This window comes from Chiloscyllium plagiosum, unplaced genomic scaffold (assembly GCF_037043375.1).
Source record: "Chiloscyllium plagiosum isolate Xiang-an unplaced genomic scaffold, Cpla_swu_hap1 HiC_scaffold_40, whole genome shotgun sequence".
Lineage (NCBI taxonomy): Eukaryota > Metazoa > Chordata > Chondrichthyes > Orectolobiformes > Hemiscylliidae > Chiloscyllium > Chiloscyllium plagiosum.
Genome location: NW_028270178.1, coordinates 46,239,638 through 46,267,590, shown reverse-complemented (window position 1 = coordinate 46,267,590; position 27,953 = coordinate 46,239,638). Strand labels below are relative to the sequence as shown.

At 45.0% G+C, this 27,953-nt stretch overlaps 1 long non-coding RNA gene across 1 annotated transcript in view; it reads left to right on the top strand.

The window, feature by feature from the left end:
- The window catches only part of LOC148138498 (uncharacterized), a 32,507-nt gene extending 7,319 nt beyond the window's left edge, over positions 1 to 25,188 (top strand). Inside the window, exons 2-4 of the long non-coding RNA XR_015754009.1 lie at positions 9,119 to 9,297; positions 17,934 to 18,068; positions 25,003 to 25,188. This is a non-coding gene — a long non-coding RNA (uncharacterized LOC148138498). The remainder of the gene's footprint in view (positions 1 to 9,118; positions 9,298 to 17,933; positions 18,069 to 25,002) is intronic.
- Positions 25,189 to 27,953: the final 2,765 nt, after the last annotated feature.

Sequence of the window (27,953 nt, the reverse complement as noted above, 5' to 3'; positions counted from 1 at the left end):
ATGTACATAGACACATAGATCTCTCTGTTCACCGACACTATCAAGAATCTTACCATTAGCCCAGTACTCTGTGTTCTTGTTACTCCTTCCAAAGTGAATCACCTCACACTTTTCCATATTAAACTCCATTTGAGAACTCTCAGTTTAGCTCTGCAGTTTATCTCTGCCTCTCTGTTACCTACAACATCCTGCATCACTATGCACAACTCTACCAACCTTAATGTAATCCGCAACTTCACTCATCCTTCAATGACAAGCAACAGTGGATCCAAAACACATCGTGGCGTTACCCCACTAGGAACTGAATTCCAGGATGTATATTTCCCATCAACCACTACTCTCTGTCTTCTTTCATTGAGCCAATTTCTGATCCCAACTGTGAAATTACCCACAATCCCATGCCTCTGTATTGTCTGCAATAGCTTACCATGGGGAGCCTTAACAAACTTAACAAACAAGCCTTACTGTCATCCAAAACACTACATCAACTGCTTTACCCTGATCCACCTCATTGGTCACCTTCTCAATGATCTCAGCGGTTTGCGATGCTCGACCGTGTTGACTATCCCTTATCAACTTATTCATCTCCAGATGGTTATAAATCCTATTTCTTATAAGCCTTTCCAACACTTCATCCAGAATCAAAGTAAGGCTCACAGCTCGTATAGTTACCAGGGTTTTCTCTGCTTCCCTTCTTGGACAAAGGGACATTTGCTATCCTCCAGCCTTCTGGCACTATTCCTGTAGACAATGACAACATAAAGATCAAAGCCAATGACTTAGCAATCTCCTTCCTGGCTTCGCAAAGAATACGAGGATAAATCCTATCCAGCCCAGGGGACTTAGCTATCTTTACAGTTTGCAGAATTGCTAACACGTCCTCCTTATGCACTTCAATCCCATCTAGTTATGGACTCCACTACCCTGAGGTAAAGATGTTGGCTAATCAACTTACCTGTATCCCTCAAGGTTTTCTAAACCTTTATACGATTACCCCTCAGCCACCTACGCCCAATGGAATACGAAGGACAATGATAGAAACATCTCTGTTCCTGTCCCTGCCACTACTTTGCCACAATGTTCTGGGATACACTTGTTCAGGACCTGGGGCTTTCTCTATCTTTGTGTTCTAAGACCTCCAGCGCTACCTGTTCTGTAATGGGAACTATTTTCAAGACATCATTATTTCTTTCCCTTTGTTTCTTAGTCTTTTTCCACAGTGCGTTCTGACATGAAGTATTCATTTAGGGTCGCGCCCATCTCCTGTGGTTCCACATATGGATGGCCTCACTGATCTTTGAGTGGCCCCATTGTCTCTCCATTTGTTTTTTTGTCCTTGTATGCTATGGAAAACTCTTTGCATTCTCCTTAACCTTATCGGCCAAAGCAATCTCGTTACCTCATGTTGCTTTCCAGCTTATCCAGATTCTCGGATTCTGCCAACTCTCCAGCATCAGTAACATCTTCGTCAATCTTTGCTCCAATTACAATTTCAGATAATGCTTCCTAAATCAGGATGATCAGAATTCTATGTAATACTCCAAAGCTGTGCTGACTATCCCCAATTAATCCTTGCTTTGTAAATGCATGTAACTCCTGTTCAGCAGAATCACTCCCAACAACTTACGCACCACTGACATCAAGCTAATTGGTGTTTATGTCCCTGGCTTTCCCCTGCAGACTTTCCTAAATATTGGCACAACATCAGCCACACTCCAGGCTTCCAGCTCATCACCCGTGGCTGTCAGTGATAGAAAAAAACTCTTTCCGGGACACCACAATTTCTTCCTGAGCTTCCCACATTATCCAGGGATGTACCTGATTGGTTCCCAGGGATTCGTCTACCTTTTATGCATTTTAAAACCTCCAGTACCTCCTGTTCTGTAATGTGGACTCTTTTGAAGACATCACTGTTTATTTCCCTGACTTTGCCAGTCTTTCTTTACAGTAAGTTGAAACGTGAAATTTTCATTTAGGATCTCAGCCATCTCCTCTGGTTCCACACTTGGTTGGCCCCATTGATCATTAAGGAACCATATTCTGTCCGTATTTAATCTTCTGTTCTTAATATACTTATATTTTCCTCAGTTTGATCTGCCAGAGCTTTCTGTGGTTCCCTTTGGGCCCTCCTGAATTCCCACTTAAATGTATTCCTCCACCCGCAATGTTCTTCAATGGATTCCTTTAACCCAGCTGGCTATATGTGTCATGTGCTCCATTTCTCTTGATGTCAACCTCAACATCTCCAGTCATTCAGTGTTTCTTACTTGTATCAGCATTGTCCTTCACACTAACAGGAATATGCTGGCCTGAACTCTCATTTTATCTCAAGTTTGAAAGCTTCCCATCTGCCTGACGTCCCTTTACTTGCAAATAGACTCCACAATCAATTGTTAATTGCTCTTGACTAGTACCTTCTGGATTCAGGCAGGGCCAGTTTTGATCAATAACTTGTGATCCAACCATGTTCTTTTCCATTGCTATTTTCAAACTAATACGACTGTTGTGAATTTGCCGATGTGTTTCCCCATGAACACCTCAGTCCCTTTCCCTCCCTTGTTTCCCAAGCGAAGGTCAGGTTATACCCCTTCCTGCAGTCCGACCATTGACATTCTGACTGGGACAGTTTTGTTGAACATGCCTAACAAATCCCTCCCATCCAAGCTCTGAACACTCTGGCAGTCCAAGTCTAAGTTTAGAAAGTTAAAAACCCCGACCATTACAACGCTATCATTCTTACAGATATCTGAGATCTCCCGACATATTTGCTACTCCTTTTCCCGCTGACTATTGACGGCCTGTAGTGCAGTCATATCAAAGTGATGACCAATTCTCATTTCTCATTTCCACCATTACAGCATCACTGGGCGATCCCCAGGAATATCCTCGCTAAGTGCTGCAGTGATGTTTCACTGATCAAAAACTCCAATCCTCCTCCTCTCTCACTCCTGTTCTCTCCATCCTGTAGAATCTGTACCCTGGAACATAGAGCTATCAATCCTGTCCCTCCCTCAGCTGTATTTCTGTAATATCTATGGTGTCTCAGTCCCATGTACCCGTGCATGCACCAAGTTCATTTGCCTTTCCTGTTAGGCCTGTTATGTTGAAATAAAGTTGTTTAATTGATCAGTTTTCTCTCATTGCCTGCTGTGCTCTTGCCTGCCTTGTCTATTTAAATGACTCTCTTGAAATTCTGTCCCAGCCTCAACCTTCAGATAGTAGCCTGAAACTATCCCCTTCACTGTGGGCAACACATTCACTTTTCATGTCATCTGCACACTGGATAATGACCCCTTCTGCTTTCACATCCAAGGTATTCATGTACATACAAACAGCAATGGCACCTGCACAGATCCCTGTGGTATACCCACTGATGAAAGAATTTCAAACACAAAATCAACACTCCACCAATTGTGAATCCAATTTACCAACTTGCCTTGGATCCCATTGGTCTGTTGGACCAGCCTTCCATGTGGGACCTTGTCAAAGGCCATAGTGAACTCCAATGAATCCACATCATCTGCAGAGCCATCTTCAATATTGTTATTCGTGATTTCAAAGAAAACTCAGCTGAATTTATCAGACAGAATCTTCCTTTACCAAATCCGTGCTGACTATCCCTAATTGTTTCCTGCCTTTCCAATTATTGATTCATTCTGTCCCTCAGAATTGTTTCCAATAATTTCCCTCCCATTGCTGCCAGACTATCTGCTCTGTAATTACCTAGCCGATCCCTGCTGCCCTTCTTGAACAAAGGAACCACATTAGCGATCCTCCACTCATTCAGCACTTCACCTGTGGCCAGCAAAGTATTAAATATATACGCCAGGGCCCTAGAAATCTCCTCCCTTTCCTCGCATAACAGCCTGGGATACATTTCATTGGGCACTGGGAATTTCTCCAGTGAAATTCCCTGTGAAAACATTTAATACCTCCTCCTTATTGATTTTAACATATTCTCGAACCTCACCATATCAACAGAAATCCCCTGCTACAATCCTTTCTCCTGTGTGAACACAGATGGGAAGTATTCATTGAAGACATCACCTACTTCCTTTGGCTCCATACACAGATTGTCCCTTTGGTTTCCAGCAGGATGCAGTCTTTAGCTGGGACTCCTCTGACTATAGACACAAAATATCTGCTAGCTTTTCCTTAATACTGTCTACCAAGGATATTTCATGGCCATTGCTTGCCCCTTATTTTTTAAGGACCCCTTGCCCTCTCTATACTTGTGAATGACTTCACCTGATTTTATTGCACTGTATGTTCTTTATCAAACTCACAATATCACTTGATCAGTATTCACTGGACTTGCTGCCTTTGTCATTCCCACTTTATTAACAAACTGGCCATGGATTCTCACTGTTTCACTTTAACATATTCCACTTTCCACATATAGCCGTAACTGCAGATAGTTCCAGCCAGTCTCTGTTTGCCACTTCCTGTCTCATTATTGGAGACTCAGTTGTGAGCGGGACAGACAGGAGACTGTGTGGCTGCAGAAGAGACCCCAGGATTGTGTGCTGCCTCCCAGGTACCAGGGTCAAGGATGTCTCTACCCGGTTACTGAACATTCTGAAGGGGGAGGCGAACAGCCAGAGGTCATTGTGCACATCGGTCCACATAACAGAGGTAGACAAAGTGATGGGGTCCTGTGCAATGAGTATCGGGCGTTAGGTAAAAAGTTGAAAAGCAGGACCTCAAAGGTAGTGATCTCCAGATTACTCCCTGTGCCATGTGCCAGTGAGGATAGACATAGAAAGATAGGCCAGATGGATGTGTGGCTGAGAAGCAGATGTCGGGGGCAGTTCTTGGATCATTGGGATCTCTTCTGTGGTAGAGGTGACCTGTCAATGGGGGGCGCGGGTTGGACTTGAACCAGAGGGAAATCAGCATCCCTTGGTTGAGGGTGGGGGGAAGGTTGGCTGACTGGCAACGCACGAGACCTGACTGGTAAGGCAGATGAGCTCAGAGCATGGATTGGCTCTGTGGACTGGAAAATACCAGCATAACAGAAACATGGCTGACAGATAGAGGTATTAGACACAATGCTGGGCAAGGAACAGCTACATTCAAGGCTACAATCCCACCATCTTGTGAGGGTCCTGCTTTCCCCTCTGCTGTACGGTCCTCACTGAGACAGCACAGGAGGTCCAAGGCATTAATCCTGGCACATGCTGTATTTGTGATCTTTGTAATATCCTCCAGTCCCGATAATTCTTCCTCTGTTTGGAAACTCCTCCAGTCCACACAATGCTCTCTGTCTCTGTCAGTTTCTCTAACCCCTAACACCCTAATCCCTAAACTTCTCCTGTAGATACTAAATTCCTTCATTCCTGTAAACCCTGACAGTCCTGTCTATCCCTGTAAGCTCCTTCTACCAATACCACCCGCCATGTCAATGCATTTGCCTTTAACCTCTCCATCCGTCCCTATCTGGGTAAACTTCGCCAACTCCTCCAACCCTTCCTTATCTGTGAAAAATTATTCTGTCCATGGAGCTGTCCAGATCTGTGTAATCACTTCCAGACCTGAACTGCCTCCCTGTCTTTGTAACTATGTCAGGCTCCTACCAGAGAATCTAACTATATGTGAAATCTCCCAAGGAATCCTGACCTTAGGAACCTCCTCCACCTGTTAACATTCTCCATGGCTGTGGATACCATCCAGTTCTACCGTCCCTATCATGGGATTTAGTCTCTACAATCCTAATGATGCCAATAAACTCTTCCCCTCTCAACCAGACTCAGTCTCTGTAAACTCTAGTAGTCCCTAATCCCCTTGCTGTGCATATAATCTCCTTCAGACATTACAAATCTTTATACCTTTAATGTGCTCCCCTTATCACTACACGAGTTATTTGTTATATTCATGAGCTGCTGTAATTGCCACTGTGACACTCACCATGTTCCATCCCTACATCCTTCAGTTTGTCTGAAATGTCCTCCTTATTCTTAAACCCTCCCCCTCTATGTCACCTGTTCAAGTCTCCACAACCCTCCATACCTCTGGAGAAACTATACAGTTAAAGCTGCTGCAATAACCTCAAATCCTCCTGATCTTTCTAACTCCCTTTAGTTGTGAAATTCTCCCCATCTCTGTAACATACTATCCTACAGGGTTGAAAGCCCTCCCTATCTTTGCTCCTCCAATCCCTAGAGCTGTCCCAGTCTTTGTAACTTTGTCCTGCACCTTGAAACCTCCTGGTTGCTGAACCCTCTTCAGACACTGTACTTTGTCGATTTCTGTAACTTTCCCCTGCTCTTAGAAATCCCCTGTCTGTATGATCCCCTGCAGTTTCTGCAATGCTCCCTATCTCTAACCACCAACTGCTTCCACAACCATCCCTACATTTTTTTACCACTTCCAGTTCCTTCAGCACCTTCTATAGTTGCAAACTCGCCATTTTCCAAGGCTATTCCACTTCGTACAATGGCTGCCATAATCTGAAGCCCACACTCTCTCTAACCTGGAACTCTCTCTATAATCCGTTAACATCTGCAGCCACCACTGCTGTCTGTATCTTTCTTCGCTCCTCCAGTCCTATTAAGCTTCCCATTATTGCACTAACGTAAGTACTAAGTGTATCTTAGTACTGTCCTAAAAGTTTTTATGTCACTGCAAACTGCTTCAGCCCTGCCACTATCTCCATAAACATCTACAGCCCTTAAAGCCCTCCCTTTCTGTGTAACCTCTTCCAGTCCTGACAACATCCCAATCTATGCAGCCCCTTTAATCTTCACTTGTTGGGTAATCCCTTGGAATCCCTGACGATTTCCCGATCTTAGTACAAACCCCAATCTTTGTGACTCTACAGTTCCCATAAGACTCACTTTCAATGTCAGCTCACCCAATCCATACATCCACCTTTAACCTCCTTATCCTTCTCTAATTCTTCGATCTTAACCTATTTAAACCTCCCACTCCCCCCCACCCCTCAACCCTCCTGACCACAGGAACCTCTTTCAGTTTGTGCAATCTTCCCCATTTGTGTAACTCTCCCTAACCCAGTAACCTGGCATCCTTCATTTCCTTCCTATCTGTGTAGCCTTCAGAACCTGGAAGCATCCTTATAACTGTAAATGTCTTCCGTCACTACAACGTTCCATATCTCTGATAGTATATACAATACACTTCTCCATGAAACACCCACTGTCTCTGCCTTTCGGACTGCCTGCCTCTCTCTACATCCATCCCTATCTCTAGAATCTAATCCAGCTCCCACTATCTCTGTGAATTGCTTCAATCTCCAAACTCGTTTGTCCCACTGACATTCTTGACCAGATGTAACTCTATTTAACTCTAACAGCCTCGATCCCATGTAAGCCTATCTCTGTAACCTTTACCCATCTGTTCAACCACCCCCCCCCCCCCCACTACTGAGGAATGACTCCCTGTATTCGCCATAAGGCAGATAGAATGACAGTGAACAGATATGATGGAACTGTCATTCCGGAGATGTAGCTGCAGAATCACCATCGCTGGGAAGGGAATATTGAAGTGTTGTGGGGTTGAGTCATAAAATCAATGAGATGTACAGCATGGAAACAGATCCTTCAGTCCAACTCATCCATGCCGACCAGATATCCCCACCCAATCTAGTCGCAAGAGGTAGACGAGGCAAAACATCAACAAGTTGTGAAGAAAGGATGAGGTTAATGCATTAATGAGACATTACGTGGATCTGACGATCAAAAGTTGGAGTCTAGTTGAGTGGAGCTGAGAATAAGCAAGCAGCAGCAATCATTAGCAGGAATTCTTTTATATGCACCAACCAGTGATGGTAATGTAAATGTGGTTACAGTCAGGACACTGAATGTACTTGTAGCAAAGGCAGTACAGTGACTGTGTATGACAGTGGTCTCCATTGCAACTGGATAACTAATGAGTATCAGGGCTGTAATGGATGGATTCCTGGATTGTATATGAGATGGTTTTCTATAATATCATATCAAGGAACCATCAACAAAATTGTCTTGTGTAGATCAAATGCTGTGTAATAATAAATATCCAATAATGCCATTATAAAGGGGTTTTCTGAGCAGAGACCCATAATGTTATGCAAGACATACTGAGTTTGAGTTCAGACCACGAGATGTAGGAGCGGAATTAGGCCATTTGGCCCATTGCGTATGCTCTGCCCTTCAGTCAGATCATGGTTGATCTGATGATCCTCTACTCTATTTACCTGCCTTTTCTACAAAACTCTTGTTTCTCTGTTTAATTAAAATCTGACCATCTCTGCTGTAAATATTCTTAAGGGCGCAGCCTCGGCAGCCCCCTGCAGTCAGGAATTCCCACAGAGTTACTATCCTCTGAGTGAAGACATTCCTCCTCATTTCCATCTTATATGGGTGAGCCCTTGCTGGGGCTTTCTGCCCTCTGGTTACAGATTCTCTCACAATTGAAATGAAAGGGATGACAAATATAATTATTGCAGATGAAATGAAAATTGGTGGAGTTGGGATTAATAAGGCGATCCAAGGTTGCAGGAGGTTACAGATCAGTTGGAAAGATGTGCAGAGAAATGGCAAATTGAGTTTAATCTGGACAAGTGTGAGATGATGTCAAAGTCAAGAGGAAAGTTAGGATACTGAGGGACATTGATATACAGAAGGATCTTGGTGCAAGTCAGTAACTCCCTGAAAATGGCAACAGAAGTGTTTCAGATGGGAAAGAAGGCAAATGGAACACTGGCCTTCATCGGTTACAACGTTGGGTATAGTGGGTTGCATCTGATGATGGAATTGTACAAAATTTCTGTTTGACCACATTTGGAGCACTGGGAGCAGTTGTCATCTCCACACAATAGGGAGGATGGGGAGGCTTTGGAGAGGGTACAAAAGGGGTTTATCAGCATGTTACCTGTTTTATGTTTTTAAGGGTGTGTTAGGTGTTAAGAGGAAATTAAACAAAGTTGGAATGCATTGTGAGATTATCAGAGGCTGACAGGTGACCAGGTACAGGGATATAACGTTAGGACAGGGACAGATAATGAGGATAGTCAGAATCTCTTTTCCAATGTGTAAGTTTCAAATACTAGAGCGCAGAGGTTTAAGGTGAGAAAGAGAAAGTTTAAATGAGGTGCGTGAGGCAAGTTTTTTTTTCTTTACAGAGAGTGGAAGTTTTCGAGGAGAAAGTGAGGACTGCAGATGCTGGAGATCAGAGCTGAAAATGTGTTGCTGGAAAAGCGCAGCAGGTCAGGCAGCATCCAAGGAGCAGGAGAATCGACGTTTCGGGCATGAGCCCTTCTTCAGGAATGAGGAGAATGTGCCAAGCAGGCTAAGATAAAAGGTAGGGAGGAGGGACTTGGGGGAGGGGCGTTGGAAATGCGATAGTTGGAAGGAGGTCAAGGTGAGGGTGATAGACCGGAGTGTGGGTGGGAGCGGAGAGGTCAGGAAGAAGATTGCAGGTTAGGAAGGTGGTGCTGAGTTCGACGGATTTGACTGAGACAAGGTGGAGGGAGGGGAAATGAGGAAACTGGAGAAATCTGAGTTCATCTCTTGTGGTTGGAGGGTTCCTAGGCGGAAGATGAGGTGCTCTTCCTCCAACCATCGTGTTGCTATGGTCTGGCGATGGAGGAGTCGAAGGACCTGCATGTCCTTGGTGGAGTGGGAGGGGGAGTTGAAGTGTTGTGTCACGGGGTGGTTGGGTTGGTTGGTCCGGGTGTCCCAGAGGTGTTCTCTGAAATGTTCCGCAAGTAGGCGGCCTGTCTCCCCAATATTGAGGAGGCCATATCGGGTGCAGCGTATGCAATGAATGATGTGTGAGGAGGTGCAGGTGAATTTGTGGCGGATATGGAAGGATCCTTTGGGGCCTTGGAGGGTAGTAAGGGGGGAGGTGTGGGCGCAAGTTTTGCATTTCTTGCGGTTGCAGGGGAAGGTGCCGGGAGTGGAGGTTGGGTTGATGGGGGGTGTGGACCTGACGAGGGAGTCACAGAGGGAGTGGTCTTTTCGGAACACTGATAGCGGAGGGGAGAGAAATATATCCCTGGTGGTGGGGTCCATTTGGAGGTGGCGGAAATGACGGCGGATGATACGATGTATATGGAGGTTGGTGGGGTGGTAGGTGAGGGCCAGTGGGGTTCTGTCCTGGTGGCAATTGGAGGGGTGTGGCTCAAGGGCGGAAGAGCGGGAAGTCGAGGAGATGCGGTGGAGGTCATTGTCGATCTCGATTGGCGGAAATTGCGGTCTTTGAAGAAGGAGGCCATCTGGGTTGTACGGTATTGGAACTGGTCCTCCTGGGAGCAGATGCAGCGGAGACAAAGGAATTGGGAATATGGGATGGCGTTTTTACGGGGGGCAGGTTGGGAGGAGGTGTAGTCTGGGTAGGTGTAGGAGTCGGTCGGTTTATAGTAAATGTCCGTGTTGATTCGGTCGCCCGAGATAGAAATGGAAAGGTCCAGGAAGGGGAGGGAGGAGTCTGAGACGGTCCAGGTGAAGGTGCTGGTAAAGTGGATGAACTGTTCAACCCCCTCGTGGGAGCACAAGGCAGCGCCGATACAGTCATTGATATAGCGGAGGAAAAGGTGGGGGGTGGTGCCAGTGTAGCTGCGGAAGATGGACTGTTCCATATATCCTACGAAGAGGTAGGCATAGCCTGAGTCCATGCGCGTGCCCATGGCTACTCCTTTGGTTTGGAGGATGTGGGAGGATTGGAAAGAGAAGTTGTTCAGGGTGAGGTCCAGTTCAGTCAGTCGAAGGAGGGTGTCAGTGGAAGGGCACTGGTTGGTACGGCGGGAAAGGAAGAAGCGGAGGGCTTTGAGGCCTTCGTGATGGGGGATGGAGGTGTACAGGGACTGGATGTCCATGGTGAAGATAAGGCGTTGGGGACTGGGGAAGCGAAAATCCTGGAGGAGGTAGAGGGCGTGTGTGGTGTCCCGAACGTAGGTGGGGAGTTCTTGGACTAAGGGGCACAGGACCGTGTCGAGGAATGCAGAGATGAGTTCGATGCGGCAGGAGCAGGCGGAGACAATGGGTCGTCCAGGGCAGTCAGGTTTGGGCAGGAGGTAGAAACGGGCGGTGCGGGGTTGTGGGACTATGAGGTTGGAGGCGGTGGATGGGAGATCCCCTGAGGTGATGAGGTTATGGATGGTCTGGGAGATGATGGTTTGGTGGTGGGAGGTAGGGTCATGGTCAAGGGGCCAGTAGGAGGAGGTGTCTGCGAGCTGGTGTTTAGCCTCAGCGGTCTAAAGGTTGGTGTGCCAAACTACTACCGCACCTCCCTTGTCTTCCGGTTTGATAGTGAGGTTGGGGTTGGAAAAGAGTGGAATTTGCCAAGCGAGGTCATAGAAACAGAAATGTGTGTAAAGTTTTGAAGTGACATTTAGACAGAAACATGAACGGCCAGAGAATAGAGGGACATGGACCATGTACATACAGATGGGGTGAGTTGAGAATGATATCAAGGTGGGCCAAAGGGCCTATTGCTGCACTGTTCTTTTTTCTACCTTCCCAGCATTTAAGCGCTCAAAGCACTTCAGAATCTTGCATGTTTCATTCAGTTTCTCTCTAATTTTTCTCAACTTCAATGGGTTCATTCTCAATCTACACTACCTCTAATTATATAATCCCTCCATTTTCAACATGAGTCGAGTGAACCTTCTCTGGCCTGCGTCTGATACAAGAATATCTTTCCATCGGGCACACACACTGTTCATAATATTCTAGGTGTAGTCTGACTTGTACCTTGCATCGTTTTAGTAAGACCTCCCTATATTTAGACTCCATTCCCTTTGTAATAAATGGCAGCATTTGATTTGCCTTCTCTATTACTTGATGACCCTGTAAGCTACTTTTTTCAGATTGATAAACAAGAACTCCCACAACCCTTTATGTTTCCAGTCTAAAAACAAATACTGTTAGCCTGACAGTAAGTCAGGAGCATGCTGAAATGAGTAAGAAACAACATATCAATAAAAAACTGGACCCTTAGAAACACATTTTAAAAAAGAGAATTTGTTTTTGAGCCTGTTGGATTTATTTGTTGGTGTGAATATAAATGGCAGAATAGATAAGGATGTTGGGGGGGTGAGGGGGAGATGGTGTTGGTACGGAGAATATGGTTTATTTGAATTTTCAGAAGCCTTTGTGCAAGTTTCAATAAGGGTTAAAGAGTAACTTGGTAGAGAATAGGGCCCCTTAAATATCAATAAGGTCGCCTATGTGTGGAACCAGAGTAGGTTGGTGAGATATGAAACGAAAAAATAGTCTTGTCAGTATTTACTGTGGAGAAAGACATGGAAGCTCGGGAACTTGGGGAAATAAATAGTGATGTCTTGGAAAGAATCCTCAACAGAGAAGAGAAAGTGCTGGAATATTAAAATAAGTAAAGGTAGATCTATTCTTAGTAGCTCATGAGGTCGATCTGAAAATATTGTTGGAAGCTAGGGAAGAGATTGTAGTATTCCTAACAGAGATATTTTAATTTATATTATCAACAGACGCAGTGATGTGCCGAAAGACTGGAGGGCGGCTAATGCTGTTCCATCAGGAAAGGATTGCAGGGAAAAGCCAGGAAATTACAGCCCCGTGAACCCAGTGATGGGGTAGTTGTTGGAGGAGATTCTGAGAGAAAGGAGCTACATATATTTGGAAAGGCAAGGGCTGATTAGAGATAGTCAGCATGGCTTTGTGAGTGTGAAACCGTGTTTCACAAACTGGATTGACTCTTCGAGGAGGTGGCCAAGAGATAGATGAAGGCAGAGCAGTGAACATTGTCCACGTGGACTTTAGTGAAGCATTTAACAAGGTTCAAAGGGATGTAGAACATCTAGTCAAGAGGTAGAAAGACGCTTACGTAAGGTTGAGGACGCTAGGATCGTTAGACCTCTATAGGGTTATATGATGGCTCAATGGTTAGGACGGCTGCCTTATCGCAGCAGGGAACCGATTTCGATTCCAGTCCCGGGCGACTGTCTGTGTGGAGTTTACACGTTCTCCCCGTGTCTGCGTAGGGTTCCTCCAAGTGCTCCAGTTTCCACCCAAAGATGTGCAGATTAGGTGAATCAGCCATGGTAAATTACCCATAGTATTCAGGGATGTGCAGGATTGACGCATTAGTCAGGGTAAATGGAGAATAATAGGGTGGGGGAATGGTTTTGGGCGGGATGTTCTTCAGACGGTCCGTATGGAGTTGTTGGGCCAAATGGCATGTTTCCACACTCTGCGGACTCTCTGAAGGTATCCAGGAAGGAACTGAAGAATGGACTTAGGACAGCTAGAATGGGACATGAAAAATCTTTTTTGGGGAAGGATTAAGGAAAACCTTAAGGCATTGTCCACTTATGTGAGGAACAAGAGGATGGTCAGCGTGAGGTTAGGGCCGGTCAGGCATAGTGGAGGGAACATGTGTCTGGAGTCACATGAGGTAGGGGAGGACCTTAATGAATACTTTGCTTCAGTATTCACTACTAAGAGGGACTTTGTCATTTGTGAGGAAGCGTGAAAAGGACTGATATATGTGAACAGGTTGATGTTGAGAAGGAGGATATGCTGAGGATTGTGTAAAACTTAAAGACAGATAAGTCTATTGGACAAGACCAGATATGCTCAAAGTTACTGCGAGGGAAGGGATTGCCTTTGGCGATGACCTTTGGACCCACACTAGGAGAAAGGGCTTGAAGAAGAGCTTATGTCCGAAACGTCGATTCTCCAACTCCTCGGATGCTGCCTGGCCTGCTGTGTTTTTCCAGCACCACACTTTTCAACTTTGCACCCACACTGTCCACCAGAGTCGTACCAGATGATTGGAGGGCGGCACATGTTGCTCCCTTGTTCAAGAAAGGGAATATGGCTAATCCTGGGAATTACAGACCTCCACTTTCTTATGTCTGTGGTATGCAATTCATTGGAGAGGACTCTGGGAGAGCGGCTTTATGACTCCGTAGAAAACCACAGTTTGATTAGAAATAGTCAGCATGGCTTTGAAAGGGACAGGTCATGCCTCACAAATCTTATTGAATCCTTCGAGAATCTGACAAAACACATTTATGGCTCATTCAGAAAATACAGAGGCATGGGATACAGGAAACCTGTCTGTCTGGATATGGAATCCTGCCTCATAGAAGACAGAGTGTGATGATAGATGGGAAGCATTCAGCATGGAGCTCGGTGGCCAGTGGGTTCTGCAGGGATCGGTTGCAGGAACTCTGCTCTTTATGATTCTTTTTATAAACTACTTGAATGTGGTTGTGGAAGAATGGGTTAGTAGTTTTGCCAATGACATGGAGGTTGGTGGAGTGGTGGATAGTGTGGAGGTCTGTTGTAGGTTGCAGCAGGATATTGCCAGAATGCGGAGCTGGACTGAGAAGTGGCAGATGGAGTTTAATTTGGAAATGTGTGAAATGATTCATTTTGGAAAGTCTAACTTGAATGCAGAATACAGGGTTAAAGGCAGAATGCTTGGTAGTGTTGTGGAACAGAGAGATCTTGGGTTCCACATCCATCTATCCCTCAAAGTTGCCATCCAAGCTGATAGGGTTGTTGAGAAGGAATATGTTGTGTTGCCTTTCAATTGCAGGGGGATTGGGTTTTCAGGTGTGAGGTTATGCTGCAGCTCTACAGAGCCATGGTTAGACCCCACTTGGAATATTGTGTTCAGTTCTGATCCCCTCATTACAGGAAGGGTGTGAAAGCTTTATGGAGGGTAAATTGGAGATTCACCAGAATGTTGCCTGTACTGGAGAGCATGTCTTACGAAGAAAGGTTCAGGGAGGTAAGCCTTTTGTCATTGAAGTGAAGAAGGGTGAGGGACGACTTGGTAGAGGTGATCAAGATGATGTGAAACATAGAGTGAATAGTGAGAGACTTCTTTATACCATGGCATAAATGGCTATTGTCATTGGGCATAAATAATTTTAAGGTGATTGGTGGATGGGTAAGGAGAAATTTCAGAGAAAGGTTCTTTACAACGAGTGTTGCATGGTTGGAATGCACTGCCAGTGGTGGTAGGAGAGTCAGATACATGAGGGACATTTAATAGACTCTTGGATAGGCACATGGATGGCAGTAAAATGAAGGGTATGTAGGTTAGTTTGATCTTACACACGGATAAAAGGTTGGCATGGCATCATGGCCGAAGGGTTTTGTACTGTACTGTTCAGTGTTCTACGTTCCGTGTGGTAAACTGGGTAATAAGCCTCGACCATTGTAAAAGGATACGGAATTCAGGAGGAGCGAGGAAACTGGTTACAAAATTGGGGTTGATGGTAGGAGACAGAGGGTGAAGGGAGACATGTTGTGTTTCTGACTGTAGGCATGTGACCAGCGTTGTAGTGGGTCCCCTGTTGTTTGTCATTTGGATAAATGGTTTGGATGGGAATATTGGTTTCCTGGTAAGTAAGTCTTTTGGGTGACACCGAAATTGCTGGTGATGTGGACAGTGAAGAAGATTATCTATGAAACAACAGGATGAACAGTACTGCTGGGATAGTGGCCTGAAGAATAGCAGATGAAGTTTAATTAGATAAATGTGAAGTGTTACATTTTGGTGAAACAAACCAGGGCGGGATTGTACAGTTAATGTTCGGGCACTGGGTAGTGTTGTCAATCAGAGACCCAGGAATGCAGGTAGACAGTTTCTTGAGAGTGGCGATACTCGTAGACAGGCTGGTGAAGCAGTTGTTTGGGATGGTTATCTTCATAGGGCAAAGCATTGAGAGTAGGAGTTGGGATGTCATGTTGTGGCTTTACAGGACATTGGTGCGGCCTCCATAAAAGCATTGTTGATCAGTAGGAAGAACTCAACTGGTTGACTTAGCTCCTTTTAGGGAAGGACATCTGACATTCCAACCTGGTCTGGCTGACATGTGATTCCAGACCCACAGCAGCATGTCTGACTCTGAGCTACCCTCTGGGTAATTCGCAAAGGGGGCAAAGAATGCTGGTCCAATCACCCTCATCCCATGAATGAATAAATAAAAAAACATACGTCCCTCCCTACCTTTGCAGCTGGCTTTGTCAGACTGTTCAGGCCCGGACCACACTCTCACCACCTCCAGCATGTTCACCTCTCCCTGTTCCTATTGTGTCATTAAACCCTGACAATGATTCCCCTTCCCATTGCCCTCCTCCCTGCTAGCAGACCATTTGCAATCCCTTTAAAACTTACTGCTTAAACTCTCTCTCATTTCAGGATATTAAGTACTTTGTGGTAATTGTCTAAGCCTCATAATCTGATATGATCCATTTTGTCCTGAGTGAGGGATGGGTGGGAATTTCTTGCTGAGGATTTTCTATTTCAATGGAACGTCCTTTTGTTGAGTGTTTTACACTGTTCCTTCAAATGTTTTCCACTGTTCATTTACAGACACATATTTCAGTCTGTTTAGCCTGTTTACCTTGGTCAGGTCTCCTCTCAAACTCATGTAATTGGCTGTTTTTGTTTCCAGATGTAGCTTGTCCTTTCTGTGATTCACTTTAAAACTTTGTATTTCTTTAAACTGCACTTTACACAATTTCCCAGAGGATCTCCCCAGGTGGCATTACTCACTAAGTTTCATGACACAAGGGTCGCACTGAGATAGTGACGTCTCTAGCCAGTTGCATAATGTGTTATTCAAAGAAACACTGAAAACAATTCCACAATCTCTTCTTCGAATATCACTCTTGCCAGTATGATTGCCAAGATTATATGAATACTCAAGTTTCACTAAATTATCACAATGCCTTTATTAAAATTCCAATGAGTTCCTCTTTCATGCAAATGATGAGTAATGAAATGTTGTTAAGTGGCCGAAAACTGTTCTGCCGCTTGTGTCCTTCGCAAGTAGTAGCCAGAATTTAGATTCAGACTGACTCTACTTCATGATCTGATGCCAAATGCTTTCTCTGTATGGCCTTCCAACTGTTGTTCGTCCTGTAACCATGTCTCCATGGTGTCTAAATCTCTTTTATCTCTTTATCACAAATCAGTCTACCTTGCTGCACAGACTTTGTCCATTCCAAAAAAAAAGATAATTTTCTCTTTCCCACAATTTCCTGTCACAAATCGATTCACTGATACACAGTTTTAGTTAAAATCTGTCCCTTCCTGTACCTTTCTGCTTGTCTTCGACCACATCCCCATGCTGTTCACATGCGTCATCTTTTCTATTTGGATTTGGAAAGCTCCTTTCACCTGAACCCTCTTTCAGTTTAAAGCCCTGTCCATAAACCTACCTACATAATTGGCCTGGACACTGGTCCCAGCTCAGTTCCAGTGGGACCCCATCCTAATGGATTATTTATTAAATCAGGTATGGGATGTGGGTGTCTCTGGCTGACCAGCCTTTCTTGCCCATCCCTAGGTGCCCTTGAGCTAAGTAGCTTGCTCGGCCATTTCAGAGGGCAATTGGGAGGCAAACACTTTGCTGTGGCTATGTCGTGCAGACCATCTGAGGGTGGGCAGATGTCCTTCTCTGAATGACAAGTGTTTGGATTATTGTACATCAGTAATGGTATTTATAGATGGTCAATTACTATTTTTAAAATAATTTATTTCAAATTCCACCATTTCAGATAAGGTGGTTCAAACCTGCCTCTCCTGAACATTAGCTGAGGTTTGGGATACATGCTCTGGCAACAATATCACTAGGCCATTACTTTGTCTGCTCACAGGCTATTTATCCCTGAACACTGATACCAGTGTATCATGAAGCTAAACCTGTTTTCCTTCATGATTGTTTGTTCCTGATACCTTCCTGCAGTCTGGTGACATCACTCAGTCTCTCTCCATGTAGTATCCCTCACTGTGTGGATCTCATTGTTACCTCTGTCAGTGTCTCTCACTCTTACAGCTACTCCAGATTCTGAGCCAACAGAATTCTGCACAGGCCAGGGATGGAGACTGGGATTTTCCAGATCTCCGTGGGACACAGTACTATACTCCATGTGTAACCCTCACTGCATCAGTCTAATTTCCCATTCCGTCTATTTCTCTGTCTCCTGTAGGTACTCAGGAAGTTCCTGACTCAATAGATTTCCCAGCTGCTGGGTGTCCCATCCATCACCACGTTGAAGATGGTTGATCAGGCAGAGAGATAAAGGGCAGGGAGATCTGGAGCCTTAAACAAACCCTGCACTGAGGTAAGATCACTCACAGTGCACAGAGCAGCGAGAGGGCTCCAAACATCAGCTAACAGTGCTGGAGGGGGAGCAGTGTACAGACACACCGCAGGCTCAATCACCACGTCTACTGAAAAGTTTGTTGTTCTGAGACAGTATCAGGAGTGTCACAGTTATCAATCCATGCCTGTGACGTCTTCGTGAGCATCAGGACAACAGAGGGGAAAGCAGGCTTCCCATGAGTGGGTGGGAAAGCTGCCTGGGATCTTTCTATTCTGTGTTCTCCCTCCAACACTGTACATATTCCATGTCTCGTGGACCAGTGTCTTCAATAATTTGTAACTCCTACAACAGTGCCTGTCCCTGTAGCCTCAACCTTCCCTATTGTCCCTCCCCATACTTGAAATGTACTGCATTTATTATCCTTCCATGCAACTAGTCCATGCTGACTACTGTTCATGAACGAGTCGCATTTGCATGTATTTGGTCCATATCCCTTCAAACCTTCTCTTCTCCATGTATCTGCCCAAATGTCTTTTCCATGTTGTAACCTTACTTTTCTCTACCCCTTCCCCAGACGCTCATTCCATACATGCACCATTCTCTATGTGGAAATGTTCTCCTCTGGTCACTTTTAAGTATTTCTTCTCTCACCTCATATTTCTGCCATTTAGTAATGGATTTCCCCTACCCTGGGATAGAAACCTTCACTATTCGGACCAGTTACATACTGCCTGAGACAGTTTTCTTGAACACACTGAACAAATTTCTTCTATCCAAGCTGTGAACACTCTGGCAATACCAGTCTAGGTTTAGAAAGTTAAAATCCCCGACTATTACAGCCCTATCATTATTACAGATATTTGAGATCTCCAGCAATTTCCCGCTGACTGTAGTACAGTCATATCAAACTGATCATTCAGTATAATTTCTCAGTTCCACTAATACAGCTTCACTGGGCGATCCCCAGGAATATACTCTCTCAGTGCTGCAGTGATGTTTTCACTGATCAAAAACTCCAATTCCCCTCCTCTCTTGCCTCCCCTTCTATCCTTCCTGTAGCATCTGTCCTGGGAACATTGAGCTGCCTGTCCTGCCCGGCACTCTCAGCTGTGTTTCTGTAATTCCTGTGATATCCCTGTCCCATGCTCCCATCCATGCCGTGCGTTCATCTGTATAACCTGTTAGGCCTTTTACATTAAAGTAGATCCAGCTTAATTGATACGTTTTCCCTCATTGCCTGCTGTGTTCATGTCTGCCTTGTCAATTGAAATGACTCTCTTGAAATTCTGTCCCAGCCTCAAAGTTCAGACTGTAGCCTGAGACCATCCCCTTCAATGTGTTCAACATCCTCACCTTTCATGTCATCTGCAAACCTACTAATGATACCTTCTGCTTCACATCGGAGTGACTAATGCCCATAAGGAACAGCAATGGTTACTGCACAGATCCCTGTGATACACCCGCTGGGCAAAGGCTTTCAATCACAAAACCAACCCTCACAACAATTTTAGATCTAATTTCCCAACTTGCGTTTGATGCCATGGACTCTTTCCTTCTGGACCAGCCTTCAACGTGGGAAATTGTCAAAGGCCTTAATGAACTCCATGTAAACCACAACATCTGCACAGCCCTCATCAATCTCTTCAATCGTAATTTCAAAGAAATCTCAGCTGAGTTCATCAGACATTATCTTCCTCTTCCAAATCCATGCTGACTATCACTAATCGATCCCTGTCTTTCCAGTTATTGATTCAACCTGTCCCTCAGAATTGTTCCCAATAATTTCCCTCCCCCTGCTGTCAGACTATCTGCTCTGTAATTACCTGGCCTATTCCTGCTGCCTTTCTTGAACAAAGGAACCACATTAGCGATCCTCCAGTCATTCGGCACTTCACCTGTGGCCAGCAAAGTATTAAATATATCCACCAGGGCCCCGGCAATCTAATCCTTACCTCCCACAACAGCCTGTGATACATTTCATTGGGTACTGGGGATTTCTCCACCTTTATGCCTGTGAAAATATTTAATACCTCCTCCTTATTGATCTTAACATATTCTGGAACCTCAGCATCCCAACTGAAATCCCCGGTTACAATGTCTTTTTCCTGTGTGAATACAGAAGTATTCATTGAAGACCTCGCCTACTTCTTCTGGCTCCATGTACAGATTGTCCTTTTGGTTACTCACAGGCCGCCCTCTTTGCTGGGAATCCTCTTACTCTCACGATGCTGATAAAATACTTGTGGCTTTTCCACAATCGTGTCTGCCAAATATATTTCATGACTATTGTTTGTCCCTCGTTTTCCACAATCCCCTTGCACTCTATATACTTGTGAAGGGCTTCACCTGATTTTATTGCACTGTATTTTCTTTATCAAACTCACGATATCACTTGATCAGTATTCCCTGGACTTGCTGCCTTTACTGTTCACTCTTCAAGGAGCACACTGGCCCTACGTTCTCACTGCATCACTTTAAAATACTCCACTTTCCTAACATGGCCCCAACTGCAGGGAGTTCCTCCCAGTCGATGTTTCCCAGATCCTCTGTAATAATCGCAATACTTATGGGAGACTCAGTTTTGAGGGGGACAGACAGAAGACTGTGTGGCTGCAGAAGGGTCCCCAGGACGGTGTGCTGCCTCCCAGGTACCAGGGTCAAGGATGTCTCTGGGCGGTTACTGAACATTCTGAAGGTGGAGGGTGAACAGCCAGAAGTCATTGTGCACATCGGCCCACGTGACCGAGGTAGACAAAGGGATAGGCCCCTGTGAAATAAGTACAGGGATTTAGGTAAGAAGTTTTTATAAAATGGTTATTGACGTTAATGATCTCCAGATGACTCCCAGTCCACGCACCAGTGAGGATAGAAATAGAAAGATCGGTCAGATGGATGTGTGGCTGAGGAGCTGGTGTAAGGTGCAGGGTTTCCAGTTCTTAGGTCATTGGGATCTCTTCTGGGGTAGAGGTGACCTGTACCAGGGGGATGGTTTGCATTGGAAGCAGAGGGACACCAGTATCCCTGGGAGGAGATTTGCTAGTGTTACCTGGCAGGATTTAAACTAGTTTGGCAGAAAGTTGAGACTCTAAATAAGCTAGGGGCCATCAACTAGTCAGGGGAAAATACATCAGCCATCGAGAGCAAATTTCCTATCCAGGATATCTGGGACACTGTATAGGAGGGAAAATACTTCTGGTTTTAAAGGGCATTCATTTCAACTCATGAGGCCTGACTGGTAAGGCAGACAAGTTCAGACCATGGATTAGCTCTGGGGACTAGGATATTATAGCCAGAACAGAAACATGGCTGAGAGAAGGGCAGGACTGGTAGCTCAGAGTTCCAGGATACAAAAGCTACAGGCATGACAGAAAGACAAGTAAGTGAGGAGGGGGAGTTGTCCCTTTGATTAGGGAGGACATAAAAATAGTGCCAAGAGACGATATTGTTAAGCGATACTCAAATGAGGCAATATTGTCAAAAGTTAGAAACAAAAAGGGGATGGTCAGTCTGCTGGGATGGTGTTCTAGACCCCCAAATAGCCAGCGGGTACGAGAGGAAAAAATGCGTAGTGAGATTGCAGGTACCTATAAAAATAATAGAGTAGTATTGGATGGAGATTTTAACTTCCCATGGATTGACTAGGTCACCCAGAGTGTAAAAGGACCATACGGGGTGGAATTTGTCAAATATGTCTAAGAAAGTTTCCTAATTCAAGATGTAGAGGGCTCTATGCTACTCAGGTGGGTGCAAGACTGGACCTCCCCTCAGAAAACGAGGTCGGCCAAGTGACTGAATTGTCAGTCAGAGAGCACTTTGGGTCCAGTTACCACAACTGTCTTTATTTTAACATAGTTATGGAAATGAGTATACATTAGATTGTAAAGGGGGGATTTGGGTTCCTTAATTGAGTGCAAGACAAAAGATTGACAAACAGGGCAAGTTCATTGGGAGACCAAGAGAAGGAATGTAAGAAGATTTGAGTACAGCCATAATGACGTCATGTTGTGAAGTTATGGAATTGAATACAAACTCCTACAGGCTGTAACGTACCAAAGTAAAATGTGAGGTGTTACTCGAGCCTGAGTTGTGCTTCATTGGAACATTGCAGCTGCCCCGGACTGAAATGTTAGCATGAGAGCAAGGTAGGTTATTAAAATGGGAAACAATGAGATGGTCAGGGCTCTTCCGACAGACAGAGTGGGAGTGTTCGTCAATGCAGTCTCTGCTTGGTCTCCCCAATTTAAAGGAGACTGAATTGTGAGCAGCAATGACAGGAGACAGGATTGAAAGATTACCAGTGAAATGCTGCTTCATCTGGAAGCTGTGTGTTGGGTTGTTAAGAAATGAGGAATGAGTCAGCGATCTTTTCAAATGTCCAAATGTATTTCTTCTTACACGTAGACGACATAGTTCCACAACTTGGAGAGAGTAAGTACTACAGGTGCGAGAGGCCAGATTTAATAAACTTGGAGCTGGATAAACACAGCAGACCAGACAGAACGAGAGGAGCAAAAAGGCAATATTTTGATATTGGACCTTTCGTCAGGACTGGCGAGGGGGAGGGGAGCCCAGAAACGGAGTGATGGGATATGGAAGGGTGAAGGGTAGGTATGATGGTGGTGTATACATGTAGTTATGAGGTTACTGTGATTGGTTAGTGGGAAGGATGGAGCAGATATGTGAGTGAGAAGATGGACAGGTGTGTCTGGTCAGGGAGAAGGGACAGGGGATAAGGCTGCGTGTGGAGGGATTTTGAAGCTTCTGCAGTCAATATTGAGGCCATTGGGTATCAGCTTCAAAGGTAGACTCTCAGGTGGTGTTCCTCTGACAGTGGACAGGCTAAGGATGGGCATGTCCCCGGAAGAGTTGAAGGGGGAATTGAAATGGAAGTTAACTGGAACGTCGGGTTGGTTGTTGTGTTTGGAGCACTGGTGCTCCATACAGAGCCTGATCCTGCACCACCAAGCACGCCTCCAACTCCCGATGTGGTCTCCTCTCTATCAGGGAGACCAAAGGGAGATTCAGGGACATATTCATGGAGCAGCTGATCTCTGCACGCTTTAACCAACCCTACATTCCAGTTGCCATTCAATTGCTCCCTCACACCCCCCCACCCCAACCTTGCTCATCCAGCGACAGATCCATCCTTGGCCTCCTCCACTGTCAGAGTGAGGCCAAATAGAAACTAGGGAACAGAACCTGATCTTTCAGCTTGAGTGCTTACCTTTCACTGGTCTCAATATTGACTTCACTGGCTTCAGAACTCTCCACCCACAGCCTTATTCCATGTTCCCCTTCCCTTACCTGACCTAAGCTGTCCATCTTTCTATTCGCATATCCGCTGCACCCTTCCCACTGACCAATCACATTATCCCCCTACTTGCATCCCCTATCGTCATCCTATCTACCCTTCCCCCAGCTCCACGCCTCTCCCTCTATTTTCTTCCCGGCTCCCCTTCCCCCGGACCAATCCTGATGAAGTCTACCAGCCTGAAACGTTGACTTTCCTGTTCCATGGATGCTGTCTGACCTGCTGTGCTTTTTCAACTTCATATGTATTGCTATATCCGCAGCAACAGATTTTATTGTGCTTTCTATACATTTTATTTTAGTCTGTTTACTGACAAGCTTATCTCAACATTCTCACTACAGGGTCAAGGAAACGGTCTCTTTGTCACGAATGCTCCTGTCTGCTTCGAAATGATTTCCTTTGTTTTAACCGTACTTTCACAATAGTATTGTAAATTTCACTATTGTTATGCTGTAGCTTAATCACACCACGCCCAATATACTTTAGAACTTCCTTGTTCTTATACTCCACGCATCTATTCATAAACGTAAGGATTCATTAAGTCCTTTTATACAACAGTTTGAACTTGCCTGGCCATTGGTAATTTCCTGTCTTCTATGTCTGTCTCTCCTTACATTTGCCAGTCCTCCCTCACTCCAAAATTTCCTGAAAAATCACCAGCAATGTCTCCACAATCACCTTCGGCATCTATTTACAACTACGGGGTGTTCTCCAACTGGTCTCACTGATTGATCCAACTTCATGTTCCCCAGCTCCTTCTCCTTACTGGTGGTCACTATACTCACCTCTACCCTCTGACTGTCTTGAAGTTCTGACATTTTGCTGGTGTCTTCCACCGTGAAGACTGTTGCAATGTATTCAATTCCTCTGCCATTCCATTGCTTCCCGTAACTATTCAAGCTTCATTTTCCAACATTCCTCTGTTTGCTCTTTACTCCTTGTCTTCCTTGTTATATATCTAAAAATCTCTTTCAATGTTCTTTTACATGATTAACAAGCGTAATATCATACTTCATCCTCTCCTCCCATTTGCTGTTCTTAGTTATCCATGCTGGAATTTATAGGCTTCGTAATCGTCTAAATTCCCAATAATCTTCACCACATTGTGCGCATTTTCTTTTACTTTTATGCTGTCCCAGAGTACATTATCACGCACGGCTGACTTGTCTTCCGCTGAATATCTTTCTTCTTACTTGGGATGAATTTCTGACGTGCTCCTGAATTATTTCCAGAAACTCCTGTCATTGCTGCTTCACCATATTCCCGTGCTCACCTCCCCTTCCAACTAACTCTGGCCAACGCCACCCTCATGTCTTTTTAGTTACATTACTCAATTATAAGCCATCTCATCCAAAAGTGAGAAATAGATGTAAACTGAAGGAGGGAGGTTTGAGAAATGGGACACGAAGAACGATTGGAGGACTTATTAACTAGACGGAAAGATAGAGACAGAGAGAGAGAATATAGACGTGGAGAGGTAAAAATAGGGAAGTCTACATGATTGATGGAAGTAGATGTGCTTCCGTATTTGGTTTGATAATTCCTTTGTGCTATGGTCCTTTGTACAGTGTATGTGCAACAGATTAATCTGTTGAAATCCTGGGTTTGATGCCAGAACCTTTATCTCCATCAATATGACAGGCACCAACTGTTGACAGAACCCAGTATATGTTTCCTGGTAGAAAATGGATTAACTGAAGCAAGTTGGAACACCAGAAGCAGGAATTTATAACATCCATCCGGTAAGAATGAAAGATTAGATCAGGTAATGCCAGAAGGAGGCAGGAGGCAGACGGTGCGTTGAGAGTAGGGGAACATAACATCTCAGCTGAAGATTACATAACATATTAGTATTTTATAAATTTTGTACATCACATGCATCATTTTTGTTAAGTATGTCTCTCGTTCATTCTGAATGTTTTGCACACATATGAACAATCTTATCTATCTACATACTCACACACAGACACACACACACACACAGACACACAGATGCACACACACCATCACTGTTCAGCCATTCCATTTGAAATGATGCTGTTTTGTTTACATCGTCACTTGCAATTCCTTCTTCTGAATATATTCTGTTTCTTTCACTGCATTTTATTTTATTCTGTCTGTCAAGGAGACATTGGGGACGTCACTTTACTCCTCATCAGTCTCCACAGCCACTGTCTTCGAATCCTTTCTGTTTCTTAACCCATGAAAAATACGTGCTGTGTCTGACCCTTGAATCCCAATAAACAGGTCAATTTTAAACAGAACACTTACTTTTGCGCTAAGGCCAAAAAAAATCTCAAAAAGAAAAGGCATATAAATTGTGCAATCATATGTTTGCATCTTTACAAACAGATTATAGAATTGCATTGTATAAACGATAAACAATTAACTGATAAGAGCTGTGAGTGTAAAATCCAGGGGAATCTGTATTTCTTGTGTATGTTCAGGGCAGTCGTGCCCAGAAGCAGTTTTTATATTGGAAGTTGTTGTGGTGGAGGAGATTTCAGTGTAGCAACAACATCTCGATTGATGCTGTGTAATTATGACTTTTCAAGCAGGTTACTATCCCATCCTCGCTATTGTTGGTGTTCCTGGTGAGTCGATCTCTGCCCATTTACTAATTCTCTAACCCATTGTGAATGTTATCGTTTTCTCTGTAGTGTATATTTGGCAAAGTTCCAAACTATTGTCTTCGCTTTCAATCACAATCTCCATTTCTATGCCATGAATTTCATATCCCTGCCTTACAAGCATCTGAGGAGAAACGAAAGTGTTCATAACCATGATTACCCCATTTTATCCTGAATGGATTCATATCGCAATATTCCATCTACCACAAAACCTGTCCACTCCCACCTTCACAATATACCTAGTCTTCACTTCTGCCTCAGCACTGTTTCTGAATAAATCGTCATCCACACCTTTCCGTTACAATTCTCTTCTGGCAACTCTTCTCGTTACACATATTCAGATCACAATCTTTTTCTTACCTCGACCTGGACCTATGCCAGGTGCAAAGTCTGAATTCAGTTTGATTCTAAAATGAGTTTCAGCATAACCTGTAACCTCACACTAGGGAGAGGACTATGCTGTCAGTGACCAGGAAGTGATAGTTTTATTGAACTGTCTGGATTCGGGAACTTTCTGAGCAGGAATGGGTGTCACGTCCATCATCTCCCATTGCAGTGTTCCAATGTATTCACACAGTGACGGAATCCATGTCTGCCTGCTGCTGAGGGTAATACCTTCGTGCTGTCTCTATAATGGAAGGTACTGAAAATGTTCTACATATAATATGGGACAGATTGACTGGTGAAAATAAGAACATGATTAGAATTAATAAAGTGAACTTACTCAAATACTAATTGAATTGAAGGTTGGCAAGTTACTGCACCAAATGAGTACCATCCAAATTTTCGGGGAAGTGGCAATACAGCAAGTGAATGAGTTATAGAGTCAGACAGGACAGAAACAGACGCTTCGGTCCAACCAGTCCATGTTAATTATCCCAATTCCAAACTAACTTCGTCCCACCTGCCCGCGCTTGGCCCATATCCGTCCAAGATGGAAATGTGTTGCTGGAAAAGCGCAGCAGGTCAGGCAGCATCGAAGGAACAGGAGAATCGACGTTTCGGGCATTAGCCCTTCTTCAAGAATGAGGAAAGTTGGTCCAGCAGGCTAAGATAAAAGATAGGGAGGAGGGACTTGGGGGAGGGGCGTCGGAAATGTGATAGGTGGAAAGAGGTCAAGGTGAGGGTGATAGGTCAGACTGGGGTGGGGGCGGAGAGGTCGGGAAGAAGATTGCAGGTTAGGAAGGCGGTACTGAATTTGATGGATTGGACTGAGACAGGCTGGGGGGAGCGGAAATGAGGAAACTGGTGAAATCCGAGTTCATCCCTTGTGGTTGGAGGGTTCCTAGGCGGAAGATGAGGCGTTCTTCCTCCAACCGTCGTTTCGCTGTGGTCTGACGATGGAGGAGTCCAAAGACCTGCATATCCTTGGTGGAGTGGGAGGGGGAATTGAAATGTTGAGCTACAAGGTGGTTGGGTTGGTTGGTCCGGGTGTCCCAGAGGTGTTCTCTGAAACGCTCCGCAAGTAGGCGGCCTGTCTCCCCAATATAGAGGAGGCCACATCGGGTGCAAAGGATGCAATAGATGATATGTGTGGAGGTACAGGTGAATCTGTGGCGGATATGGAAGTTTCCTTTGGGGCCTTGGAGGGAGGTGAGGGGGGAGGTGTGGGCGCAAGTCTTGCACCTCCTGCGGTTGCAGGGGAAGGTGCCGGGAGTGGAGGTTTGGTTGGTGGGGGATATGGATCTGACGAGGGAGTCACGGAGGGAGTGGTCTTTACGGAATGCTGATAGGGGAGGGGAGGGAAATATATCCTTGGTGGTGGGGTCCGTTTGGAGGTGGCGGAAATGGCAGCGGATGATGCATTGTACATGGAGGTTAGTGGGGTGGTAGGTGAGGACCAGTGGGGTTCTGTCCTGGTGGCGGTTGGAGGGGCGGGGTTCAAGGGCGGAGGATCGGGAAGTGGAAGAGATGCGGTGGAGGGCATCGTCGACCACATCGGGGGGGAAATTGCGGTCCTTG